The following is a 21211-nucleotide window of genomic DNA, read 5'->3' on the forward strand; positions in this document are numbered from 1 at the left end:
CCATTTTGTAAAGATTGAGTAAATCCTCCTCCGTCAGGTGGGTGTGATTCAAATCAATAGCATGTTACACATAAACATCATTTGTATTGAGGGTGATATTGTGAAGATGATGCCGCAACAACACAACAAGTAATATTTTGTATCGGGTGTTTGTACTTTAGGGATAGCGGAGTGTGCGATATTTTGGATATGTGTGCACGGTTGTAAACTACGGTTGTTCTTGGGTCTTGCGTCGAGTAAATTAGAACTATGTCTAGAATTCAAACACATCCAAGTAAGTTCTTTAGCGACTATGATTACATCTACTTTGACGAGAGGAAATGGAAAAAATTCAAATGGATACTACTGACGAACACAAAGTGCAAAATGGTTTTATCAGATTTAGGTGTAGGATATCTTTTCGATTTCTTTACCAGAGTGTGTTTTACAAATAATTCCAGTACACCTAACTATAGGATACATTTGGCAAACATCGTGTAAATTGTTTCTTTGTGATGGTAACGACTTTCGGCGGCTTAGTTTCATGTCGGGAATTATTATTTGAGGGTTCAAAAACAATCAATACTACAAATGAACAACAATACAAAACACGTTTAGTGAATTATAGTGTAGCAAGTACTTCCTTGGTATTACGATTGTTGTGCACCAGACATTTCTAGCTGATTTGAATGCATCTAGCAAACATATTCCAATTTACTTTTGTAATTATCAAAGTCTTAGAGTGCGACCTCGTGATATTTTACATTTAGCATGTATTATAGAAAAGTGTGAGCGGAGTTGAGTATTAATCGTGTACTTGGTGTAGTGCTTTGATATCAAAGAGATATTTTCGCCCTGTATAATGTTTCAATTCTCTGTTGTGAATTCCGATAGTAACGACATTGATGTTAAATCCTCACCCGTGGTTATTGTAAGTGAATCCTAAACATCGCAACAGTCGGTATGGAAATCGAACGCGTGCGTACTTTTAGATAGGCGACACTAACAAGTTTATTACATCCGTGAAATACTCTGAAACGTCGATTCGTGATTGTGTTAGCTATATTCATCTTCCATATCTGTGGACACAAAGCTATCTTGACTTCGGTTACAACTCTCTCGAAACGAATTGTCGCGGGTAATCTAAAAAAGCACAAGTCGAAGACGAATGATTTGATTTTAATGAACTAAAAAAGTCCTTTTGTTTTGATGTTGGATTTAATACAATTTGTATGACTATACCGAATCCGAATCCGAAAGTGAAATGTTACTTTAGTAGAAAAATTGGATGACTCGCATTTTGATATTGATAGATGTGTAGAGTAATATGACTAGTTTATAAAATCTCGGTAATGTTGTCATGTCTGTGATCAATAAATATGTGATCAAGTCTTACCATTCGATATTAACTTTCGCAGTCGGTGTAATTTGTTGAAGTAACAATACCGACGAGTTCAATAATATTCTCCATCGATGCATTCGAATAATCCGTCAGCTGCAAGCGGATTTAAAACTTGATGCTGTTTTGTGGTTAACTCAAGTCAGTGGTCGTGTTTGTGTTGATTTCAGGAATGATCATGACGAGTTGCCTGGGTAGATTAGTTAATGTGGTTGTAACTACGGCCGTAAAGAGTTGCTGACATTCCAATATCTTTTACGCTGTCATATACGGATTCAATAGTGCTAATTTAATTCTCAGTTATTGTCCTGGCATTCAAATCTCGTATACACAAAATATAATAGGTTTATGGTCAAGTCGCATATGTACCAATTAGTAAATAGTCTGTCTTACAGAGTAGTATAACGACCTTTACAGTTGGATAAAAATTATCGGTCATATGAATACAACCAGATGAATTAATTCAAGTTTGCTAGTTGTACTGATATAATCAAGTAAGTGAAAACTAGATTTTTAACACTGGTGTTTGTTGTGAATAATTCTTTTGAGTATGGTAAGATGTTAAAATGTCTCTTTGACAAACGGAAAGCCTGATCGCGAATAGAGTTGTAATATTTCATTACTTGTTTCAAGTCAATGTGCGTATAATATCGAAATGGTACTTGGAAAGATGAAAGATGGTAGTCATGTTTGTTATTTCATTTTTGATTATCTCAGTTTACCTGTAGTACATCTGACGAACGGATTTAAAGTTGACAAATTACCAAAATGATTGAATATTATCGGGTTAGAGATGGTTGGTGTTGATTCTATAATTGTTAAAACAGCGACGTGGAATGTGTGAATGATTCGGAAACGGAGTTGAAAGTTGGTCAAGTCAAGTAATATTCAATTTCAAAAGGATTATACTCTTAAAAAGATTCGAGTTATACCAACAATTGACAATTTGTGGGTATTCAAGTCGTTACCGTTGTGGTTCTGTTATTCCTTACCCTTGTGAGCGATCGTGGGATTTTACAATTATTTCACACCCATTTGAGTATGCGGTAACCACACAAAGGATTAGGGTTAGGACGGAAATAAGTGACAATTTGTTGCTATTCAAGTTACCGACACCGGCGGTTCTGTTAGTGGTTACTTATTAAATCTTACCAGCGAAATCAAGTTCTGCGACAAACTGATTACTAAAATTTCACCGAGTTTCCAATACGACATGCGAGAGATATACCTATACTTGAAAGTACTACGTGCGAGCGAACCCATAAGAACACATGGCGAATCACCACCACAGCCTATACCTGTAACGTTATCATGTCACCCGAGCCATTATCTTGTCAGCGATCGCGGGGTTTTACAAATATTTCACAGCTTTTTGAAGTGTTAGTATGCGAACGCGGCTATTGTTGGTATTTGAATCACCGTCTGCGCCGGCTCTGTGGTAAACTAATTACCAAAATATTACCTTGGAAGTGATTCCTAGATTTAGCAAACTATTTCGCACTGACTGGATTAGTGTAATAATCGATAGTAGCACACAGCTGCATGGGAAACAATTCAGCGCGCAGGTCATTCGAAATATAGGTCGCACGCACTGCGTAAATCCTCACAGTAAGCCACGTTTCCGTTTGTGCGGTTATTGTTGGTGACTATTCAACACCACGCGAGAGATGGCTGAAAGTGCGAATCACGACCGCACCCATAAGAACACATAGAGAATCACCAGAGACCGCGTAAGAATACATGACAGGCACATCATCACCGCGGCCTATATCCACACTACGACACAAGAATCCGTGGGCACATCATCGCCACAGCATATATCTGAAAGGGTACCATCATCACCACATAGGCACATCATCACCACATAGGCACCTCATCACCACAGCATATATCTGAAAGGGTACCATCATCACCACATAGACACCTCATCACCGCGGCCTATATCCACAACGTTAGTTCACTACGACACAAGAATCCGTGGGTACATCATCGCCACATCATATATCTGAAAGGGTACCATCATCACCACATAGGCACATCATCACCACCTAGGCACCTCATCACCACAGCATATATCTGAAAGGGTACCATCATCACCACGAGTTTTCACGGCACATCACCGACGCAGCCTATACGCGAAAGGGTACCATCACCAGAGATCATATAAGAACACATGGCACATCACGAGTGGAAGGGAGGGTCAAAAGGGTACCATCACCAACACGAGTTTCCAGGCACATCACCGCCGCACCCTATACTACCCGATGCAAAAATCACCAAGTCACGAGCGATCTACTATACTACTCGCGAGATTTTAGTTTTTATATTGTTGATATGATCAGACCATCCGAGTTTATGATCAATGATAATGTCATGATATCTAACAGTTTTATGTGTATCAATATGTGCGGAAACCCCACGGAAACCGAATATCGTATGGAACCCTTAGGGATCAGTTGTTCCAAACCTTTTTGGATGTCGGGTTGTAGTGACTCGAGTCATGACGCGACTCGAGCCAGGATTTTCTGATGAATCGACTTGACTCGAGTCATTTTCTCAAAATACGGAAATTACTCGGCTCGAGTCGAACTGTGCATTGAATTGACTTGGACTCGAGTCAGTGCGCACGACTCGAACCAAGTAATAGCCCTATGACTCGAGACTCGAGCGGCCGAGACCTACATTTCATTGTAATTTCGAAGAATAATAAAGTAACCTTACAATTGGGATTCCGTCTAATGGTACTGGTAGGGGAGATGTGGTATCGATGGATCAAAAATTGCAAATTGATCTCTGGCCCTCAAATCTTCAGCCGAGAATAGTAGATCTTTTGCTGTCTCAACACTTCGATACAAGCTCTACCTATCGCGGACATTTACATGAATATCCGCCTTTTCAAAAAATATTTATGAACGTTTAAAATTTGTTGCTCGAACGTGTCATCGGTCCCCACCCGGTGGGTCCAATGGCACACGACCATGGGACCTATGAGACATACGCTCAAAAACTCAAATTTGTTGATTTGTTTTGTTGTGTACTATAAGCTAAGCTACAACAAGCCAATGAAGAATGTTTCGTCGCGACCTTCAAGAATAATATAGATTATATCAACTCATATGTTGGCCTAAAATCATGTTTTGATTTACGCCTAAACTTTCAAAACTAATGTCACATACATATTACCCGCAAATCGACATTTTGACTTTCAAATACCTCGAAATAACGATAAAACACCACAGGGGACTATGAGTTACAGCCCATATATATGTAGGCGAGTTTCTGTTGTTCAGTGATAGTTGGTTCATCTATTTTGCTTGATTTGGCTATGGTATCATATGTCCCCCAACCCATAAATATTGTAATTGACTTGAAAATAGTCCACTCGAGGATGGTATTGATTCAAAAAATATGTGTCATTATACACTATACAGCCTGATACAAGCCATAACTCACGCAGGTCAAATTTTATTGCATGCGAGGAAAGATTCTGTCAGCATGTAATTGTAGACAAATTCACGGACTGTAATCATGGAATTATCATGCAGAATTTTTCAAGTATTTTCGGTCCCAGTGATCCATCGGTACCACATCTCCCCTACTTGAAAATGCGACCAGAACTGCTAAAAGTGAGGAAAATTGGTATATTATAAATGCGAACCATTAGATATCACCAAACAGAGGTATGAAATGCGGGTTTAACTATAGACTATAACTGAAAACTGAACAGCCGACACAATGACTTGGACTCTCACTTGACTCGGTGGTGAATTGAAAATGACTCGAATTGACTCGAGTCAAAACTATGAGAGTGGGATTGACTGGTGACTCGCAGTCTTATGCAGGGCTTTGGAGCCGGAGTCGGAGCCCGGAGCCGGAGCCCGGGAGCCATTCATTTTTACCGGAGCCGGAGCCGGAGCTATACATAAAATTCAGCCGGATCCGGAGCCGGAGCCAGTTATTTGAGGGGTAGCTACGGCTCCGACGTATATCTCATAAGATGCTATTATATATGCAACAACCATATCTGCTGAGTTCACATAATTCAACAGCAGGCCTTCGCAAAATTAAGAATATTTTACTCTATGGCGCTATCGTTTCCGACTAACCATGTTCCTGGGGATTTAATAGCAGAGAAGTCGTATGTTCAATGTTCAATTTTCATACAGTGCCGAACCTCGGTATGCGAAATCTGCCTGTGAATATTGTGGGTATTCGGCATACCCGCAATTTCATCATCAGCACAAACCTTGTTGGCCAATTGTATACGGCTCGAAAATAATGATCACTATGTATTACGCGGAATGGGAGAGAGGATAAAAACGTGATTCCGTTGCACATGTCGATATGACGAGCACAAGCCGAGAAATTCCATCTCATCGTTGCTATGTATCGGATGAGCAAATGCTCGTTCTTTCGTGATAGTTTTTTAATCGGGCTGCGAAATTGGACCATAATATGGAGTATGCAATTATGCATGCTAATTGGAATTCATTACTGCGCATCATCGTCATTCACTCCAGTAAGGATTTTCGAGCGCAAATAGGGGATGGCAGAAGAGTAGCCCAAATGCACCTTTGTCTTCGTTGCTGCATCCGATGTTACTGACGGCTGACAGACAGACTCAGGATTACTATAGATAACTAACCTACGGGTAAATTAGCAATCAATATATACCAGAGGTGGCCAACTTTTTTCGGCTAAAGGTCCACATGAAATAGACGAACGAGTGCGTTGCCCACTAGCCGCGCCAGGCGCGTAAAATTTTCAAAGTTAATATTATTGTTACTTGGGTATATTGCCGGTCAACTGTATACCGCCCGCTTGGCTCAGTTGCAAGGACAGGACTAATCGGCATCTGGACTTATGGATATCGAAGATTTCTGCTAATATACGACAATCATTTTGTGCCTGCATTTCATCGTCGTCGATCTTTCTGCGAGCGCAAACGCTAAAATACTTTATTTCGTAATTGCTAATATAGTTAGACTCAATCGGCTAAATCAGGCGTTATTTTCATTTTCAGGGGGGTAGGCTACAGAGAAAGAAATCGTGTGACAATTAAACACGCGAAGCGTGAAGATTTTACTACTTATTCAGTTTATTGTAATGTACGACGATTTACTAAAAATGTGACTGCTGGACCCTTGATCTGCCATCAACATCCCAAGTGTCGAGGCCATACTAATTATATTTTTGGTTGGCCTTGCAAGTTCACAATCTGAGCAATTCAATTTCAATAATATAACAGAATTTCGATAATATAATGGGAAATTAGCTCGCGGGCTACTCAAAACCTTCTCGCGGGCCACATATGGCCCGCAGGCCGCGAGTTGCCCACTCCTGATATGGACGGACAATTTCGATAGTTTTCAGAGCCGGAGACGGAGCTGGAGCCGGGAGACGCGCTTTCAGTATTCCCGTGGCCATTTACTGGCCACGGATATTTTCGTGGCCGGAAATGAAAAGTGCTATTCTGTGGCTTGCCAAAGTGATCGAGTTTATATGGTCATGTTTATCGCATCTCGAGTGATACACAGCACTTTGGGATTCAGCTCGGGAATATGCTACGGTAGTTGAGATATCCAGATATACTATAGCACAATTCTAGAATGACCAAATACACCGTGTATATATTCTTTCTTATAGTGAGTTGGGCAAGTTATATTGTTGGCTGTACTCGCTTCATAAGTCGTGACGCTGAACAAATAAGACCACGTCCACGTGCATATTATAAAAGCAGTATCATGTACTGATAGAGGTTTCACATTCACCCAGTTGAAATACGTGCCGGTTTCGTGAAATATGAACATGAACATGAAATGTTGGTATGTTGCTGTAATCTGGATTCGTTTTCAAGTACCGGTACTGTTCAAGCCGTCTCCAAGGGACTCTGCGGAACGGATTGAGCTCAAGACGGATTGAAGCCGTCTGCCTTTTTCTCTTTTTCAAAAACGAGAGAGTCGGATTAGCGAGTCAGCTTCGAAGCTGACCCAAACGGCCATGTAAATGGGCTATTGATTTTCAACCGTAAGATGTGAAAAAGTGCATTGTGCAGTTGCAATCGATTGTATAGTTAGTTTTATTTTGTAAATATGCAAAGCTACGATTAAACAATATGATGATGATAATGTCCTTCATTTTTCACTCCGAAATACCCGCCGGAGCGTCACTTCTGTGATAATTTGCGGCATATCACTCGCAATTTGCTCTAAATCTGACCTAAATTTTCAAAAAAGAGGACAAAATCTCAAAAAAGAGGACAAAAGGGCGTCCTCCGAGGACACTTTCAAAAAAGTCATGAAAGAGGACAAATCCTCTTAAAAGAGGACGTATGGTAAGCCTAGATGAGTCCGCGATATACGGTTATATACATATTTGATTATCGTACTGCTATACAATACATACGACGTTCGAGATCCTCAACATCAATGGAGATTGCACGCATGTGCACGATGATAATTGTGTTGATGAATCTAAGAATATTTCTATGCTGTAGCAGCACGTGAGCTTGACACACTGCAGATGTTCTGTAGATGTAGAATAAAGGCAACGATGTAGCCTAACCTAAACCTACCGGTAATATTGGTAAAATGTGGGGCTTTGTTCCCAGAAATTTGATTTTGGTCACGTTTCCGATCCTATATAATTTGTATGTATAATGTATATTGTGGTGCCGTTAGGTGCCGTTCTTCCAGGTTGAAGCAAATACTGTACGAATGAGATGCATGTCGCAGTCACTAACGATACCAGAGGATACTTGATTACTTGGGTGCAAGGATCGTTTTGTATCGCATGTCGTTGTTAGATCAAGCTGCTGCTAACCGATGTGGTGGGCATAGGACGTAAATGTTCCTGCTATATAATTAAATTACTGTTATAATAATAGATAACTTCAGATACTTTGCGTCATCTAAGGCAGCATCATCGATCGATGCGACATCAAATGCAGCGCCATCGATCGATGAAAAAATGCCCATGCCAAGCCTGCGAATTGACCAATATATAGGCATGATATATTTGTGGTTGATGCAGAGAACAATGTGCAATTCAGCGAACAATCTTGATGACACAGACAAGTCCCAATCGTTCATTATAATTCGACATTTGAATGCAGTGCAAATACTTATCTCCGTGTATAGTGCATCTGATCTCTCGTGCCCCTGGGTGTTTTCTGTGAAAAGCATGTACTGGACACATTGCATTCATGCAACTACTTGTATATGAATTGTGAATGATTGTATTCATATCTTCAATTGCTTCAGATTTTGTGAAATTGGTAACGGAATAAACAAACTTTTTGTAGCAAAATATGACGGTTTCTTTATGTAAAAATCGAAAGAGGGGCAGGGAGTCAGATTATCTACGTTTGCATCACTAATGGGCTTGGGCGATGGAGATGCGAAGAAACTGCAAGGCTATCGAGTCTGCACCACGGTTTTATCTTTCCACGCAATTCTTCCCATTGTGTTGTTCGCCTGGCGTGGAAGCTGTGTGGACACCAGTTCTAATGTAAAGACGTTTGTCTGACCGACCAATAAGATGTACGCAGTACGCTCATACATTACTCTATCAAATATTTATCTAGATTCTAGAAAGTTCAAGGAACGTATGTTTCGGTGTTAGTTCACAACGCACCGTCCCAGAGTACTTTTTCAATAGTCAGTGGGAATTAAATCCATTTCTACAGCGAACAGAGAAGGTAACACGTGTGAAGCCGTGCAAATCTTGAACCCATCCCTAAACTACTCAATAAAGTGGTAATGTAACTTAGGTACGTGCGATAATACAGTGGAAGTCGTCGGCCACGAGATATTCGTGACCGGCCACAAAAAATCTGTGGCCAGTAAGTGGCCACGGGAAAGCTGAGACCCCTACTGGGAGCCGGAGCAGTGGTAATAATGCGGCTCCGGCGCTGGAGCCGGAGCTAATGTATGGTAGAAGAAAGCTCTGGAGCCGGAGTTGGAGCAATGCAAATTTACGGCTGCTCCAAAGCCCTGGTCTCATGTGACTTTGGTTAATACCCTATGGTAGTTATTACAGGGTAAGAATACAAATCGTCGGTATTCGAGAAATCGTCGAGAAATCGGACAAATATCTTCGGCAGACCAATAACACTCAATACCATTCGTGTTCGTGCGATCGCCATTCGGGAAGACTTGTTTGTTTCGACTTGATTATTACCACCCCAAGTCTTGCATGTAGTTCTCAAACTTCTGTGTTTCGCCACATATTTCTTTGCAAGAGACTTTGCAATCGAACCACTTTTTTCACTTTTTCTGCCTCAAACTCTGATCCAAATCATGCGGCATTTAACGTTTCGGTAATTTCCTGCCGCCTTCCATCTACCTAGCTTTTGTTTTCGAATAGGGGATGGCCCCAATAAGAAAAACATAGTTTTCTTCTACCCTGACAAGCAGATCAAGCTCTTCCGTACACCACCGTCTAGGGTTATTGCTGACTTCTTGTCGGAGTTTACACTGTGCACCGCGAATATTTTTGGACATTCGGACCGGATCCGGCCCGCGGAGAGTTTTCCGTCTTACATGATAATGTGGCCCGCGGCCCCGGTCTTCCGAGATTCCCCAGTACTAGCTTACTACGTTAAATTTTAGTGACCGTAATTTAGTGACTGTATGTAGCGTGCCAGAGTGGAGCTTACGCTTAAGTTAGGGTTGCCATACGTCCAGAATTTCCCGGGCATGTCCGTAATTTCACGGTTCAAACTAGCGTCCGGGAGGAATTTCTAAAATATGCCAAATGTCCGTAATTTTGATGACTTGACGTAGGCTCATAATTTTTTCGTAAATCAACATAAAAACAGTATTTATGGGGAATATTTATGCTGATGCATGATATTTTTCTTCGCGCTGCGCGCGATTTACTATCACATTTATTGATTTTGATATGGTGACTACCAGAGTTGGATCAATTGTAATTTGTAATTGAGCTGAATGTAATTAATTACATTTTTTCATGTAATTGTAATTGTAATTGTAATTTGATCAAAAGTTTGCTCAATTACAATCTCAATTACATTTTCATGGTAATCTGAGAATCACAACATAAAATAATAATTCAATCAATCATTTATTCGTCACACCAGTGAAAATCCGATACGAACCAGGATGACGACGAGGGGCCTTAGGACCTATAAACAGTCACCACATGTAATAATTAGCCTATTTACATCGCTGTTGTATGCGTGCTGCGTTATAACTAGATAATTCAGTCAGGCTAAACTGTTTCACATACCTCAGTAGCAACAGAAAACTTTGTGAATTACAATATAGGCTAAACCAGTGGTTCTCAAACTGGGGGCGTGCCCCCTTGGGAGGCGTGAAAGCATCTGAACGGGGCGCGACGCTCCAGTGAACTGAAATCTTTTCCGCGCTGGCGCTTGGCCCCATTCACCTCCGTTTTATGGTTATTGCTCGGTGTATAATCTGAATTTCGTATTGGAGAATTCTCTCATCAACAGTCATGACCTTCCATACCATCAAACTATATGTAAGGATTTCTAACTTTATGGTTTCATTGTGAGCTATGACGATAAGGGGGGCACGAAATATTCACTGTCATAAAGGGGGGCGTGTCTAAAAAAATTAGAGAACCAGTGGGCTAAACCAAATCTTAATATTTCAAAAATGGATGAACAGCAAATAAATTCTTTTGAAACCTGGGCTGAACCATTTCCTACAGCACGTTCAAAGTTTTTTTTAATCTCTGACCAGTACCGAGACTTATTGTTGCAACAATAGCAAAAAAATTCAAGTTTCCAACCAAGGCTTCATCAAACTTGACCACGCATTTGTAGAGATGTTATCCCAATCTTACCTCCAATCTTGGCCAGAAACTTTTCGCACCCTTATGTTCATCAAATGCAATCTAAAAGTTTCCGAGCAAGTGAAAATGTAAATGCGAACCAAAATATTGTAATTCTTGGCTATCAGGAGATTCTTTCCTTTTGCATTTATTTTAATTTTACATACCTTATCGGTATCATCCTTATCGCTGACACCTTACCAATTACATTTCATTATCCTGACTCAGCTCTGAGTAGCCTAATCGTTTGGTTACATTTCATTGACTGTCCTGTAGCCTATTCGCTGTTAGTCGCTCAAACCTTTGGTTCTCAATAGTCGCTTGAAACATTTTATGTGCTTGTAGTTTTCAGTACTCATGATTAGGAATAGTTCGAATACGCTCGAGTTTTTTCTAATTAACGGGTATTCTACATATCGGGAATTAAACATGAATAGCTTGAGATTGTTGTTAATTACGTCGCTATGGTTGTCAAAGAACACCTCTGTACTGAATCAATCACCTGTTTAAAAGTAATTGTAATTGTAATTATAATTGTAAAAAATTACATATTTAACAGTAATTGTAATTGTAATTGTAATTTGATATTTTTAGCATTGAGTAATTGTAATGGTAATGTAATTGAAACATGCAAGGAAGTAATTGTAATTGTAATTGTAATTGTAATTGAATCAAAATATTGTAATTGATCCAACTCTGGTGACTACCACCCTTTCAAAATCTGCAATAAAATATACATATAAACAACCTTCATTTACTGGAATAAGCCTAATTGTAATCGCAATTATAGGAGAACGGTATATTCCTAGAGATCGTTAGGGCGGTTTAAATGCTTCATTTAAAGAGAGTGGTTCCAAACGGGAGGGGGGTCGTTTGCCTTTATTCTGCGGTTTGCGAATATGTTGAAGGTAATCAGCTTCCAAATTATCCCGTGAGTTTGTCCGAGCAAAGGTGCTGACTTCTTTTAGTATCAGCTCGTCAAATTTTGATCCGGGCCACGGAACATTTTCAAATTGAAGATGGAGTCGCAACCATAAAAGGTTGGAAACCACTGGATGTGGGGTGCTTATAAAGCTCTGTGGTGCGCACCGGCATAAGGCTGATAAACGATCTTATCGGTAGGACATGAACATGACTTAACGATGTGAAATCACGATCCCTGTATTTTCGAAATCATTATCCTCCACCAGCTCTGCCGCTAACTCTGATCATGTGGGCGGAGAGTAGTATCTATATAGTAATATATGGAACGACCAATATTATTGACAGAATTCATTCAAATAATTTAAGACCAGATGCATATAGAAAACAAATTAATATAGCAAGCACCCCCCACCCAGAAGTTGCATCGATTACCCTATAGTGTGGACTCAAAATCATTGTTTATTTGGGCGGGATGAAGCTGAAAACATGTGCTTTCGGTCCCGATTATAAATCACACACAGCCACATACTCCTGAACCGGATCGTGACCACCTCTGGTCTATGAACAATGGTTTGCTAGTGTGACGTTATAACTCATTTGGAAATCCACTTGTGGGAGCTGAAGAGTGTCCGAAATTTGGGTTGCTGAAATATGGTAACCCTAGCTTAAGTTCGTCGAAGCGAGAAGACTTACATTGTCAGCATTTACGATGTACCACTCATATTGATACTGTTACTCCATTGATCGATATTTTCAAACGAGTAAAATTTATTACTTGAGTTTCTCCGCTTAATGTAAATGTAAACTCACCCATCTTTCAACAACAAATAATGATAAAAAGTAGGCAATCAAACACAACACTTTGTACGACACTAATTATTATTCCACACATCTCATTTCATACTAAGTGTATACGAAAGATATTCATGACACATGAAAATATTCGCTCATGCTACGAACATACGCAATGATTGGTGACGCTTTCAAACTGTTTCGATATCACAAGAACTTTATTGTCTGAATAGGTGTTCATGTATCTTAATAATCAAATAGTTCAACACAGAACTAGTACGAACAGAAACACCAGAGTTGTTTACACAAAAGTTTGTATGTGTACAGTATGCGAATACCATGTGTAAGTCCAGCACAATTGCGGTATCCATCCGAGTTTAGTTAACACAAATTTATTACAACGGAGCCACGTAAACTTTCGTGAAAGAAAAGCATACTCACTTCCAGAGGGTTATGTCAATGCCATAGCAGTAAATCAGCTACTCCAACAACAAAGTACATATGTTTTCTAGTCACGGTCCTTACATCTTTCACATAGATCAATCTACTTTGCTAACGAAAAGTGCTGAGTCATCACATGATTACCCTCACAACAAAACAGCTAGAAGATATTATCATACAAAAATATTTCTAACCCTTTGCGCACCAGTGACAAATCATACAACAAACATTTTTTGTGAGTCGAATTGTTGTTCAGTGTCAAGTCTACCTGTTGAAACGTACATTAAAACAACACAGTCACAATTCAATTAAAACCACGAATCTATTTTCATTTCGTCACAAACTGTCACATACAGAAAAATAAATTTTCTTTTCCCAACACGTACTTGTAACCAATCGCTTTCATTAAACACACAACTCCATAAAAGTATTTACTTTCTACAACATAGACATTCCGATGTAGCCCTACGCAACAAGCGGGCTAAGGCAATCGATATCATAATAATCTGACATATCCAATGTAGACTACTTAGACGTAGCCTACATATCTCTATCAGCTGAAGGATATTGCGCGAAAATTGGTAGGGCCCTAATACATTCCGTGGACCCAGTTCTACCCTTACAAGTCAAGGAAAGGCTTGTGTGTGCTCGCTTGTACCGAAACGCATAGAAAAAGTATCAACAGCGCAGCGTTTCTCTGTGGCGCGTTTGCACATTGCTATTGCCGCGACGTCAGCTGATCCCACTCTCGCCGCTCGGCCGCATCCTTGCTCTTGAGCTAGTCTCTCGTTTCGCCAGACATCATTGTTGCGTCACACTGCCAATCTACTCGACAATGAATAATTTGGGGCAGATTGTGGGGATTCTAGGGCCATGAGCGGAATAAAATTTATATTTTCCCAAGCAGTACAGCGTCAGCTTTCGATTGATACCCGATTCATCAAATTTATTGCTCGGCAAGTCGGTCAAAAATCACCGTCAAATTGCCTGTAGCCAAATGGAAACTGTGACGTGATACAATTTCATTGAACCGTGCGATTTGCTTGTGTCGACACCATATAGGACACTATGGTAAATCCGTCATTAAAGTAGACCACATATAGTTGCGTGCTAGGCTAGCGCAAACATATTTCACGCAAAATTCGATGTTGGACAGCGTTGGCTTGGAAGTTGTTCCACCAAAAAATAGGTGATAAAATTTAGTGTGGTACACCTTAGTGTGATGTGAACTAATACTTTAACAAGTTTCAAGGTGGGCACTCAATGATTAGCATGCTATTCAGTCAATGAAGTTGAGCATGTATTGTATAGTTGCGCGCTATGCTACCGCAAAACAGAGTTCACGCAACATTCGATGTTGGACAGCGTTGGCTTTGAATTTGTTCCATCAGGAGATGGGTGACGAAATTTGGCATGGTACACCTTAATGATGTCAATAAACACTGTACCAATTTTCAAGGTGGGCACTCAATGATTGGCATGGTAATTACGTCATTGGAATTGAGTACGTATAGTTGCGTGCTGCTACCGCAAAACTGATTTTACGCAAAATTCGATGTTGGACAGCGTTGGTTTTGAAGTTGTTCCACCATGAGATGGGTGACAAAATTTTGTGTGGTACACCATAATGATGTCAGCTAACACTGTAACAAGTTTCAAGGTGGGCACTCAATGATTGGCATGGTAATTCGGTCATTTAGGTTTGAGTATGTATATTGTATAGTGGCGTGCTAAGTTACCGCAAAACAGATTTCACGCAAAATTCGAGGTTGGACAGCGTTGGTTTTGAAGTTGTTCCACCATGAGATGGGTGACAAAATTTTGTGTGGTACACCATAATGATGTCAGCGAACACTGTAACAAGTTTCAAGGTGGGCACGCAATGATTGGCATGGTAATTCGGTCGTTTAAGTTTGAGTACGTATAGTGTGTAGTTGCGTGCTAAGTTACCGCAACACAGATTATACCGAAAAGTCGGTATTGTACTTGGTTAATTTTAATGGTGTTCCATCAGGAGATGGGTGATGAAATTTTGCATGGTACACCTTAATGATATTATCAAACAGTATATCAAGTTTCAAGGTGGGCACTCGATGATTAAGCTAGAAATTCGTTTAACGAAGATGAGTATGATTAGCCGAGACGCAGTCTGATCTGGCATCGACTACACCAGTGGTTCCCAACCTTTTTCGACCCATCGCCCCCTTTTCAAGGTCAACACCGATCATCGCCCCCCAAATTTTGTGCACCGATAATTGGGCTTACAGGCTGTAGTCACCGGCGGGTTGACTAAAAAAAAAAAAAAAAAAAGGTCATCTTTCTCTGCTCAGAGCTGAAAATAACGTTTTTTCTCTCCGAATGGCTAGGTGGATGACTAACAAAAAAAAAAAAAAAAAAAAAAGGTCAGCCGTTTTGACGCGTCATCGCCCCCCTATCGCCCCCTTCGCTATTTTCGCCCCCCGTCGCCCCCTTTGTCCATTTTCGCCCCCCTATCGCCCCCTTCGTAATTTTCGCCCCCCTAGATCGCCAAATCGCCCCCTGGGGGGCGATATCGCCCACGTTGGGAACCACTGGACTACACGGTATTGAAGCGCGTGAGTGTGCGCGCGTGCAATACCTTATTATTTTCCGAGGCTGGATTTCCGAGGCTGCGATCCCCTTTGGTGTCAAATTAGCAATACATGCACCGAGTAGGCCAACACCGACAGACGGCATTGTTGCGTCACAATACAAGCGCCGATTTCACCATGTGCCGAGTTAAAGGTGCCGAGTTCACCAAGTGCCGAGTTCACTGGCAACCCTTTTGAATTCTCAACTAGTTGCTAATAGGCCTTTTGCAGGACTTCGATCACGTGACTATAGGTCGCATAGCAACCACAAATTGGTTAGCAAGCTACTTTCTCGCGCACCTGCTTCAGTGCTAAATATCGCATATTGTAGGCTACTGTTGATTTCTGGTTGTAAACGTTTCGGAAATTTGTTGTAGAAGTCATCAGAGATTCACCTATGCTAGATGCCAATCCTGTACAAAGCATATAGAATGATATCGTCAGAATTACGCAGAAATCCGTCGTTAACGTAGCCGTATTTCGGATACAGTATATTATCGTTTTCGGGCTGTAAACGTTCACAAGTGTCATGCAGATGCGCAAGGATTCAAATATGTTGGATGTCTTTGATTCATGAACTATGTAAACTCCTTGCGTCAAAATGATCGACATTGTAGCCGTTATTTGGTAGTCAACTATGATTTTATGACACAAAATTCGACATTGCAGGACATTGACTGCGTGATATTTATTGCAGCATTAAGTTAGGTGTGGATAGTATACTATAGTTGTATTGTAGCGGTAGTTGGTAATCATTGCAGCATTTTGATGATTGATATCGATTGCAATATATATAGGATACTGCTATTTTTAAGCCTAAGAGACAATGACTGCCAGTGCCAGTACGTTGATGTGTTATGAATTCATGCAATGTGCTACATACCATATATATATTAAATATCCTAAGCTATTGTATGACTTCTCAGGTAAACAATTCAAAATATTTAGACCTCTACACCTATATTACAAGTTATTGATCATTCTGTCATGCTGCCAAGAGTGCCAAGTGCCACTATACCCGAAGGAAAATGATCATCAGCTCCAATTGAGGGTGAAAGAAACTGTCCCGGGGCCTGGATTACTTGATTGATTGCCTGAATTGGATTACTGCACTCTATGGCACAGTGCAAATATCTTGAGTTTCAAGACATATGGCTATACCACATGCATACGAATTAATGATCTGATGGATTATCCCAAGAGAGCCGAACATAGGCAACTAAGAAATTGATGATGCCCTCGTCAAGAATTCAGCCTGGAGCCAATTATTATCACCACATAAAATTTGGTCATGCGGTGGAAGGCAGCGTGGTTTCATGCCAACAGAAAATGTCAGCAGATGATCTGACCACTGACTAACTGTCCTGAACTTCTTTCCCGATGTTGATGTCTGCTTTGAAAATGATATTTCATTTGTGTACAGCAAGACAAGCGCTCTTCCGTGGATGCTATGAATATGTCTAGACAAGTGGCTATGGAGGTAGAGGAAAATACATAGGCATAATAGTCTCGGCAGTTATTGAACTTGATAAGGTTAACATCCATTTTTCTTCAACTATTTCTTATGCTCTGGGTATCGAATACACAAAAATAATAATAAATCGATCTTCTTTGCAAGTTTATTTGTAAATTCAATGAATCAAAGAATATCATAAGTTCAGAATATTACGGAGTCAATGCGAAAGAAACAATGTTAGTCGTCTTTAGAGGATGTTTCTGAGTTGGTTGAGCCAATACACAGAGGGGGTCAGCAACGAAGTACTATTTTACCTGAGTACTAGCGTCATTATGAGTTTAGGCTACTTCCACTTCTACTTGACACTTTTTAGGTAGTACTTTTTTGTCAGGTTTGGGATTTTGTCAACTAGAAAGCAGCTTTGGCGCATGATTGCATCCCCTTCAAGCGTGAGGTTGTCATAACAACTGGGCAAAATAGCCCCAGTACCACGGTAACTAAATTAATTTTTGAAAATTGCACTTATTTGTGGTGTCATCACCCTTTTGCGTTGATCAAGAAGATGCAACATGCAATGTTTACAGTTGTCACATGGCATCAATTTCTAAAACTAAGTGACCCTCAACCAAATCTACTTCATGTAACGAATTTCTTGACCGCTTTTCAGAAATTCATTTCTACTTCCACTTAAAGTACTTTGGACATGTCCTGGAAGTAATTAGTGCTGCTTGTACTGGAGTATAAATTAAGGCATTACTTCTACTCGGTTCCCAACAATGACCACGTTGACCACGTCTGGGTATAGGATGACCGATCTTGTCACTGCGTTTGAGCTGCTCTAAGAGTTATATGAGAGTTACTTCCCTTAGTTCGCTAAATATCGCACATATGTGACATCAACTATTTATCAAAATCGAGTGTGATTTGCCAAATCCACTTCAATCACAGTTGCGAAGTAGTAGTGGTAATAAAATTGGCATTGTATAAGGCAACAATAAAGTGCACTGATTTGCTTAGTCTTGACGGCAGGTTCTCCCAAAAGACATTTGTTTTATAGCAGCACGCCAGCACCCAAACCAGCAGACAGTATAATATCCTGATCCTTGCGGGTCCCGGCTGCTTCAGTCATATCTTTCATCCAAAATCAGGCTCCACAACAGACAAATAGTACTGCTTGAACTAACAAATACTCTTACCAGAATATAAACCAATCGCTTTACTTCAAATGCATAAATTAAGTACACATGATCAGAGTTGAGTACCGTAATACGACTACATTACCGATGGATTTCTGCGTAATTCTGACCATATAATTCTAAATGCTTTGTACAGGATTGACATCTAGCATAGGTGAATCTCTGATGACTTCTACAGCACATTTCCGAAACGTTTACAACCAGAAATCAACAGTACACTATGCGATATTTAGCACTGAAGCAGGTGCGCGAGAAAGTAGCTTGCTAACCAATTTGTTGTTGCTATGCGTATCTAGTCACGTGATCGAAGTCCTGCAAAAGGCCTATTGCTAAAATTGCTAATAAACCAATGATGATGATGCTGACGATTACCCCTGACGAGTGTCAGCCGAAAATATTCGGGTTCATTTCAATATGAATATACTAGGGATGGTGTGAACGCGAGGTTCACGTTCGCGTTCTGTGTGTGAACCTCGGGAATTTAGAGGTTCGCTTTCGCAACAGAACCTTGTTAGGTTCTGCACTGTGAACCTTTTTCATATATTGAAATTTTCACTTCATATTGACATCTTTGGATCGAATTTATTGCATTTCAACTGCGGGCCACTCTATGAATGACGCCGGCAGCATAAAAAACCAACTCAAAACGAGCATGCACCTTTACAATCTCAAAGATTTTACTTGCTTTGTTACAAAAATTTTGCTCGAAATATTAACTTTCCGTTTGTGAATATTTAGTGACTCTCTTATGTGAGCCAACCCGCAATCACACAACATCACGGGCGACATACATAACATGTAGAGAGCGAATGATGCTTATTCAACCAATCAATAAGAATGATATCGTTTTTTGATGTACAAATCTAGCTAGCGTACGGGGTCTATCTTCACATCATATGTTTACTGTATCATTAAAACCAAATCCGTGCGATTGAGGTGTTAGCTACAGCTGTATAACTTTTGTGGTAGCCTAATATCGGTAGCAAGTATAAAAACCTGTTTTACACTCTGCCCAATATCATTGTAGCAATACTCATACACCGAATACATTGTCCGGTCTGGTCAAGACCGTTAAGGCGTAAGCTTATATTCCCTGGCAACTCCTCTTCGAAAGTATTGGCAAAGCGAAGGATGATATTGATTTTATGGGAGTATTATATCATTTGATTGCCTCAGTTGATACATTTAGCGACGTTTAAAACGCCAAAATGTACTTCAGCATTGTGGCATTATGTGGCCCGAGTCGTCGCTAGGTATTGTGTACATTAATATAGGCTATCACTTCATTGAAAGATAGGGTTGGAATTAGCTATATGACGACACGTGACGTCACGAGGTTCACGTTCGCGTTCACACAGAACCTTTCACAAAGGTTCGCGTTCACACGAACCTGAACCTTTCAGAGGTTCACACCATCCCTAGAATATACTATTCAATTGTATATATCATTGGGTATAGTGATAACAGTTAATAAATAATTTGAACCAGCAACGGGACATAAGTGAATGCATTGATGAGAGATGTTTTTTTGATTTTGAGGAGATATTCCAACCAGTATGGTAATAACCACAGGCTACATCGTGGCAATCGATTAATCACTGCAGAAACCCGGCTCAGATCCGAATCTATATTCCAGAGATGAGCATGGATTAGGATTAGGTTTTGAAAAAACAGGATTTGTGAAAGTTTGTCGGATTTGGATTGGATTCGGATTAGACATTTTTTTCAGAATGGATTAGGATTTGGGTTGGATTTACCGATTTTCTGGGTGATTGAAGTGTCGTGTGGCGAATGGTGACAAACTTTATTGAGATCAGTTATTAATGTAATTATGGTTACTAAGTTATCTTGAATCAAGTGAATCGTTGGTTGTGAAAGAAAATTTTCGAATCCCACCATTGCATAAATTAGTATTTTTTCTGAATTTCCAGTTGGAATCGGATTAGGATTGGACATGGACTTGAATATGAAAAAGTTATGGATTAGGATTTTTATTTTGATTTGAAGGTTCGGATTTGGATTGGATTAGGACATAGAAATTTCAAATCCGCTCGTCTCTTCGTGCGCTCAGCGACCTCACTCTGCCGTTGTTGATTGTTTTGTTCCTACTGCAAAGGCCTCGTTGGGATCAATCTGTAGTTTGCATTTGCATTGCAGTGCATGAATGGGTGCGATATGCGACAGGCGATGATATTGGTGGCTAGTCAGTTGAACCGGATTAGTGAATATGGCGATAGTGTCCACCTGTGCAATTACAATGGATAAACGAAAAATTAGTCCTAGGTAGGCTAATACCAAGCATTGAACTTATAACAGGGGTGAGAGAGAGAGAGAGAGTCTTTATTTGCATCCAACCAAAATACATAACACACGGCCGTGATGGTGGTACAGAAAATATGCTTGCACAGTATTCGGTATTAGATAGGAATGATCGATAAGACCGTGAAGGTCATCTAGTCTGATCACACCAGCATCAAACAGGTACACTTGACTCTAAGCAGTCTGGCTGTAAAAAAGGTTACAGTAGTTGAAAAAATAAAATAGAAGAAAATTTAAACGATCGTAGCAAATGATCAATGAAGCAATGTCTGGG

At 40.2% G+C, this 21211-nt stretch overlaps 1 protein-coding gene and 1 long non-coding RNA gene across 2 annotated transcripts in view; one reads left to right on the plus strand and one right to left on the minus strand.

The window, feature by feature from the left end:
* LOC145450943 (uncharacterized) overlaps positions 1 to 18947 on the minus strand; it is a 36454-nt gene extending 17507 nt beyond the window's left edge. The window contains exon 1 of the long non-coding RNA XR_013918646.1: positions 18704 to 18947. This is a non-coding gene — a long non-coding RNA (uncharacterized LOC145450943). The remainder of the gene's footprint in view (positions 1 to 18703) is intronic.
* The window catches only part of LOC145451066 (TBC1 domain family member 1-like), a 135594-nt gene that overhangs the window by 106979 nt on the left and 7404 nt on the right, over positions 1 to 21211 (plus strand). The gene's annotated exons all lie outside the window — the stretch shown is intronic.

This window comes from Botryllus schlosseri, chromosome 11, assembly GCF_051294905.1.
Source record: "Botryllus schlosseri isolate E-star chromosome 11, Bs_hap1, whole genome shotgun sequence".
NCBI classification, from domain to species: domain Eukaryota; kingdom Metazoa; phylum Chordata; class Ascidiacea; order Stolidobranchia; family Styelidae; genus Botryllus; species Botryllus schlosseri.